Genomic DNA, 8,010 nt, shown 5'->3' with positions numbered 1-8,010 from the left:
AGTTACCCAAACTTCACTGATTTAATTCTCTACTGCAGGCTGGAATTGATACTCTAGTCTCTTTGAGGGGAGCAAAACTCTGCTCTAATGTCTTAAAGGAGCTGCAGTGAATCTGATCACAAAGTGCCTTTGAATCAGATGTGCAACTTTTTCCTCTGCTGCTTCTTCACATGCGCATCAAGAAACTGTACCACTCACATAGTGATGGGGTAAAGCACAGATTTTCACTGAGTTGCATCAGGTCATGCTTAGGGTGAGACTCCTACCAGTCAAAAATGAACTCAAAGGAACTGGATCCTGAGGAAAGGATATTATTTTCCAATGTCTCTCTTGCTTTGAAAGTAAGTTTCCTTTGAGATTGCAGATTATTCCCCTCTCTCATGCTTTACCATAGAGGTTGGAATTGTTATTTGTTCTCTACCTTCCTCAAGGAAATCATGCTCTAGGAATGTAATATATTCCACTATACTTTAATTTTTCACACTTTAAACAACTCATAATAATAATATCTATTTTTTCATTATTTAAGGATGATGCCCGATACTATCAGAGAGAAAAAATATCTACTTGGAAGCAGAAAGGATGCTATTTTAAAGGTATTCAAAAGGAAATAAAAATTGATGTTTTTGAAAGAAACTGGTACTAGAAATCTCTCTGTTTATATGCAATAGGAATGAACATGTTAGCATTCCCAAATATTAGTGAACTTGAAAACATTCAGAGGAAATCTCAATTGTTCATGTTTTGATGATTTTAAATGAAAGATATCCTTCCTTGTTCTCTTTAGATCAACATTTGTCACAGTAACTAATGAGGAAGTAATTATAATGCAATTTATCACAATAATCTGACAGGCAAAGAATTATGTTCTCAGTCTTAAAGGACTACATAGTTCTAGTTTTCCAACAGATTGGGTACATGTGGGTGGCATAGCAGAGGGTATTTGTCTTTAAGCAGGATAAAAACTTTAGCGCTTTCTATTCTCAAGCAAAAATGGAGAAAGGCATTGTCTAATTCTCTAAAATATGTTACATGAGGGCATTTCACCTTAATTAGTAATCTTATTTTAACAAATTCATCATATAAAAGATACTTCTTTTTACAGTGACTTTGAGATTTATAGTTCAGTTGCAGTAATTAAGTAGTCACCCTCTGTTTCTTTAAGGCAGTGAGTAAACAATTTAGTCATATTTACCAAGAGGAAAATAGCTGTCCTCAGAAGAAATATAAACTACAAGAAGGCACTGAATGATAGAAAAACAAAGAAACAAGAAAAAATAAAGACATTTGTTTAAAATCTGTGCTAGTATTCAGGGAGATGTGATTGTTTACTCCAATAGCAGCTGGGGGAGGCCTGCATTTGTCATTGACCATTTTGGTGTGGGGCATGTTTTAGTTCAATTTTTTTAGAATAGAAGTTGACCACAGCTTTACCCAAGTTACAGCATCTGTATCTCTAATACATACAGCAGAGGACTCAGCCCACATTACTCCTTTATATTAGTTTCCAGCACTTCCAGCAGATATTGTTATTAAAGGTGACTTTATCAGGAAAGGGTTGGTATTGTACATCTGCTGTTTTAAGAATGTCTTTAAAACCTAGAACTTGCTGTTCCATTTGCACGTTTATATGATTTTGTTTATATTTTGCTTTAATGGACTTTATGCTTTTGGTCCCCCAGCACTGAATAAAACCCCATCAGTTTCAATGCTAGATTAATCTTAAATAAAATACAAAACTTTTTGTGTGTTTCTGTTTAATTGATGTGATTATAGGAAAAAAAATTGTAAAAGCCAAGCAGCATGTTGTATTAGATTCTAATATTGACAGGAAGAGAAGAAACAAATTGCCATGTACATTTCATGTCAATGAGTCCTCCAAGAAGAAAACAAAACCCAGTGTAATGCCTAAAAACAGCCAAGAGTTTATCCTGCCTGTAGTTTATGTGAAGCACAAGTAGGCCTTTAAGTCAAGCATATCACAAATTCTTTATGGATTTGGAGATTCTGCCTTCAGAAAAGTGTAGTCCTTTGGTCCTTGAGAGATCAGGAGTATACAACCCCACCCATCCACAGTTTTAACAGACTTGAAACTACAAAGACTCCATTCTTCATTTTGTTATATGTTAAGGGAATTATGAAAAGGAAGCATCTGCTTTTCTCTTTGCATGCAATCTATGCTTTCTGTACTTTATTTATGATATAAAGAGTCTCTTTCAGAAACACTATCTTCTATATAAAGGTATCTTTTGAACTCCTCTCATTAACCTCATGCAATATAGGAAGCTGGACCAAAAGGAAAATAAAATAAGTTGCTTGACAGAGGGGGAAAAAGACTAATAAAAAAGCACATGCATTGGAGCTGTTCAATATAGCTTTTTATTCAATCCTACATCATAAATTCAGAAACAGAAATATGACTTACCATAATGGTTTAGTGCCAAGACTTCCCTTTGATTTTTGCACAGAAAATCTTGGTTAGTTTACTTGGGGTTTACAGGGATTTTGCAAAATAATCAGTTAATCAGCAAGAAATGACATAATGAAATTGGTCCGACAAAAAAATACAATGCCTTGACAAACAGTAAGTTCTGTTGTGTGAGTTTTAGCTATGTACCCATTCCTGACTTTGCCTTTCCATGTTTCTGCAATACTGTAAATAATTTTAAAAAAATTATTTTACCATTAGCAGAAACATGTACATTATCAGATACACTTTATCCAGATTTGTCAGGAGCAATGGGACATTTAGGCAGGACAGAGTAGCCAAGCCAGAGGTGAGGGGCTCTCTGTCAAGGGAAGGGACTGATGACCAAGTCTCAGAGCAGACCAGGTCACCAAGAAAAGCACAGCCTGATGTGAGTGCCCTTGGACGTTTGCTGTAAATGGCTGGTTTGCTACAGGTCTGTAGCTTTGTTAAACTCCCTCTGCAGTGTACATTATTTCTATCTCCTCTTCTCTGGCTTCTGTACCATCCCTGCTTGCCCCCTTCCATTGCCACTCTTGTTTTCCTTCTGGCTACCTCTCTTCTCTTAATTAATCAGGGAAAGTGAAGCTGTTCCTGCCAGCTTTGCTTTGCTATTGAGTAGTGGTAGGAGTTCAAAGAACAAGGTTACGCCTGCACCTGCTGCTTGTTCTTTGATGCCCTGTTGCGTGAAACAATTTCCTTCAGAAGTTCCAACAATGTACTAATTAACAAAGGAAAAGACAGGGAGAAACAAGACAAAGACTGTGAGAGGAATGAGGTGAGTAACAACTGAAAGATGTCAGAGGAAAGCAGGGGAAAGAAGCAATTACAAGGGGGGAGCTGGGATGGAAACACAGAAAAAAGGAGAGGGAAAAACAATAAAGAAAAGGAAAGTAAAAAAAATAGCAGAAATCAGAAGATGGGGAACTGGAATAAAGAGTTGTATAAAAAGAAATTATTTAAAGTCCCCTCTAAGTTACAGTATGCAATTCTTAGAGAGCAACTCTGAGGACAGTGAGTACCTCTGTTAGAGAGATTTGTACATAGCATCAGTTCTCCCCTAATGCAGTAAGGAAATTCACTGGGGAGGGAGGGCATTCCTACCTGGAACAACACCACAATGCTCCCCAATCTGAACTCTAAGCCTAACATCTTTATTTAGATATAATGAGAGTTAAGTTGCTTAAAAATGCAGTCAGTATGAGCCTGGCATTACTCTCACTGTTTCCAAAGAAAAGATAATGAACTGTAAGTGGGAGTCCCACAATGCCAGGTCAGAGTAGACACCAAAAGAGTCACAAGCAAACACTGAGATGTGAAGGCCTGGACTTGGAAGTACGTGGCTGATGGCAGGGCTGGCACATAGCAAGGACACATCAGCAGTGGAGAAGAAGTGACAGCTCACTGATACTTCTTGAAACAAAGGAGAGGTCTGCTTTCTTCAGTGCGTGTGGTAGAACAAGCTGCACAAAATGAGAAGTCTCCTTGCAGCCTCTGAGGGTGGTCCAGTACTGCTGAGTCCAGTGCTGAAGGCTTCAAGCAGACCAGGTACTGTGAACACACGCTGAAGCATCATGGGCACCACAGCCTAGAACCTTAGAACTTCCACATCATGCCTGCCACAGTTCTTCATCTATTAAATGCTGAACCACACACTGAACGCCTGGAAACTGCAGACTGTGGAACTGGCATTTGTTAGGCAAGTAGTGTACACCTAAATCAAGATCAGGAGGCTTGGGATTTTGTCTTATCTCAAATCCATCAAGTGAGCTAACCAAGCTTGTCATGCCACACAGCATAGGGATCTGGGACCTCCAACATTTGCTGGTCCCTGCAGCACCGCTCCAAGGGCTTAAGTGTGATGCAGGTAAGCCCGTCCCTTAATGCCATTTCCAAGACTTCCAGCATAGTGCTGCTGTGCTGCACAGAATTAACCCTGATTATCCATCTGCTACTGTGAAACAGGTATCTGAAAACAACTGGTTACCAAATTCACCTGTAGAGTGAGGTAGAACAAGGAGGCATAGCTTCACTGAAACCACTGGATTTTCTTTTGCTTTTGCCAGTATTAAATTTAGTTAATTTACTCAATTTCAGGACTGTTAGACAGAACTAATAAGCCATCAATCCTGCTAAATGCAATTTCTGTGTGAGATGTGTAAGAAGAGTAACTACGTAAATACCCTGTGAGTTAAGTATACTAGTATGAAAGTGCATTATTACTCAGGCAAATTCTGCGTTACTCTGTAGAATTCTGTTATTTAGGAAATAAAACCTGTTACAAGAAGCTCAGGATAGAAGTACTATCACACTTCTCCAGTGTGACAACAGAAAATGCTGCTTTCTCCTTTGCAGCAAAGCCAGTGTCATGGATTCTCTCACAACCACACTGTTTCTACAGAGTTTCTACAGAGCAGTAAGCATTGTCACATCTTTGTATACGCTCTACACCTGAGAAATACACCATGAGGATCTTTATGAGTAATGGAGAGTAAGTGGCAACGTAGTCTTTCAGAAAATAAACTGATCAGTATAACGAATCCAGGGGAGGGCCACAAAGATGACTGGAGGGATCGAGCACCTCTCCATTGAAAGTAGGTTGGGGGAGTTGGAGCTGTTCAGCCTTGAGAAGGCTCTGTAGAGAGCTCACAGCAGCCTTCCAGTACCTAAAGGGAGCCTACAAAAGGCTGGAGAGGAAGGTTTTACAGGGGCCTGTAGAGATAGGAGAAGTGGAAATGGCCTTAAATTGAAACATGATAGGTTTAGATTAGATGTTAGGAAGAAATTGTTTCCTGTGAGGGTGGTGAAGCACTGGAATGTGCTTCACCTGAGAAGTTGTGAGTACTCTCTCTTTGGAAGTGTTCAAGGGCAGTTTGGATGGGTCTTTGAGTGATCTGATCTAGTGGAAGTTTCCCTGCCCATGGCAGGAGAATTGGATGATATTTAATGTCCCTTTCGACTCAACCATTCTATGATTCTATGATATACTGAAACAAGCCAGGAAAAAAACCTTGCAGGTTTCAAAGCAAAAATTATAATGTGAAAAGGAGGCTATTGTAAATAAGATATATGAAGTACTAGGAAAATAAAGGGGAATGCAGAATTCCTTTCACACTTATGAAAGTGGACAAGGGGAGTGCTACAGATGTCATTTTTCTGGACTTCTGTAGAGCCTGTAAAAGCCCACAGCATCCTTTACTCTTAATTGGAGAGAGATGGAATTAAGGGGTGGGCTGTGAGATAGATAAGAAAGTGGTTGGATGGTTGCATCCAGAGGGTGGGGGTCAACAGCTCCCGATGGACATCAGTGGTAAGTGATATCCCTCAGGGGTCTGTGTTGGGACAAGCACTGTTTAATACCTTTGTCAATGACGTAGACAAAGGCATCTAGTGCACCTCCAGTGAATTTGCAGGTGACACTAAGCTGAGAAGTGTGGTCAACACACCTGGAAGATGGGACTCCATCCAGAGGGACCTGGACAAGCATGAGAAGTGGGCATATGGGAATCTCCTGATATTTAAGAAGACCAAGTACAAGGTGCTGCACCTGGGTTGGGGCAGCCCCAGTATGAACACAGGCTGGGGATGGACAGATCCAGAGTAGCCCTGCTGAGAGGGACTTGAGGGTGCTGGTGGGTGAGAGGCTGGACATGACCCAGCCATGGGCACTCACAGCCCAGAAAGCCAAACGTGTCCTGGCTGCATCCAGAGCCCCGTGGGCAGCAGGGGAGGGAGGGGATTCTGCCCCTCTGCTCTGGTAAGACCTCACCTGGAAGGAACCCTGCATCCAACTCTGAGGTCCCCAACACAGGAAGGACAGGGACCTGCTGGAGTGAGTCCAGAGAAGGGCCACCAAGTTGATTAGAGGGGTGGAGAACCTCTGCTAGGAGGAAATGCTGAGAGAATTGGGGTTGTTCAGCCTGGAGAAGAGAAGGATTCCAGGCGACCTAAATGTGGCCTTGCATACCTGAAGGAGGCCTACATGAAAGATGAAGAGGGACTTTCTACAAAGACGTGTTAGACATTAGCAAGAAATTATTTACTGTGAGAGAAAGACACAGTTTTTACATTTTTTGTGAGGGTGAGACATTGGAACAGGCTACCTGGAGAATCTGTGGATGCTTCATCTTTGGAAGTGTCCAAGGCCAGGCTGGATAAGGCCTTGAGCAACCTGGTCTAGCAGAAGGTGTCTCTGCCCACAGCAGAGCAGGGTGGAACTTGATGGTCTTTAATGTCCTGTTTAACCCAAGGCATTCTGTGATAAGCAGATTTGCTTTTTTTTTTTTGACTGTTTCAGGCTGAACCCTCTGCCATTATATATTAGATACTGCTGCAAGTACATAATCCACCAGTCCACTCTGTCAAATAAAAAGATCTGTTCCCCCTTTTGAAAATGTCATCCTACTAGCGCTATATCCCATGTCACACTGCCTTCCACTGTTGTCACAACAGCTGATGGCCTAACTGTTACTAAGGCCATCATGCTCACACTGGCATTTTCCAGTCTTTGTTTTAAGTTTTGGTTATAAAAAATACCAAAACTGCCAAGAGAGAAGAATCCCTTCCATTTTTAGGGTTTTCTGCTTAGCATTCATCAATGTAGTCCTAAAGGGGCTGTTCCTCTGCAAATTCATTGTTCGTCTGCTCTGCAAACAGTGGCATTAGCACGATCCTTTGCATGGAAGATCCAAGGCTGTCACAGGAATGGCAGATCCAGGAACTGACAGCCCCAAAGGACATGCAGACACCTGGTCTCAGCCTTCACGTGAGCAGGTCAGCCTCAGCCAGGGGCCACTTTCCCCACATCTCCCTGCACTAAGCCAGAGGGACTGGTGGGCAACCCCTCAGCTCAGGGCAGATGTCTGAACACACCATCCACACCACACCCCCACCCTCAGCCGTGGGCTTCATGGATGCCCAAAAAGGGTTAAAATCTTGTGGTCAAGAAGGCCTACGGTATTCTAGGCTGCATTGGGAAGGGCAGGCTGAGGGAGGTGACCCTGCCCCTCTATTCAGCCCTGGTGAGGCCACATCAGGAGTGCTGTGCCCAGCTCTGGGCTCCTCAGGGCAAGAGAGACATGGAGCTCCTGGAGCAGGTCCAGTGGAGGGCAACAAAGATGAGTGAGGGATTGGAGCATCTCACTTGTGAGGAAAGGCTGAGGGAACTGGGCCTGTTCAGCACTGAGAAGAGATGTCTGAGAGGGGACCTAATCAGTATCTATCAGAATCCACAGGGAGCATGTCAGAGGATGGAGTCAGGCTCTTCCCAAGTGTGCCAAGCAATAGGAAAAGGGACAACGGCTAGAAACTGATGTATAGGAAGTTCCACCGCAGTGTGGAAGAAGGAAGAACTTCTTTACTGCGCAGGTGACCACACTCCAGAACAGATTGTCCAGAGAGGCTGTGGAGTCTCCATCACCGGAGACACTCAGGAACCGTCTGGACACAACCCTATGCCCTGTGCTCTGAGAAGACCCTGCTCGAGCAGGGGGTTGGACCCGACGACCGCTGCGGTCGCTCCCAGTCGTTCCGCGCCCCTGAGA

The sequence above is a fragment of the Geospiza fortis genome, unplaced genomic scaffold, assembly GCF_000277835.1.
Source record: "Geospiza fortis unplaced genomic scaffold, GeoFor_1.0 scaffold40, whole genome shotgun sequence".
NCBI classification, from domain to species: Eukaryota; Metazoa; Chordata; class Aves; order Passeriformes; family Thraupidae; genus Geospiza; species Geospiza fortis.
Note: the sequence above shows the minus strand (reverse complement) of the source record.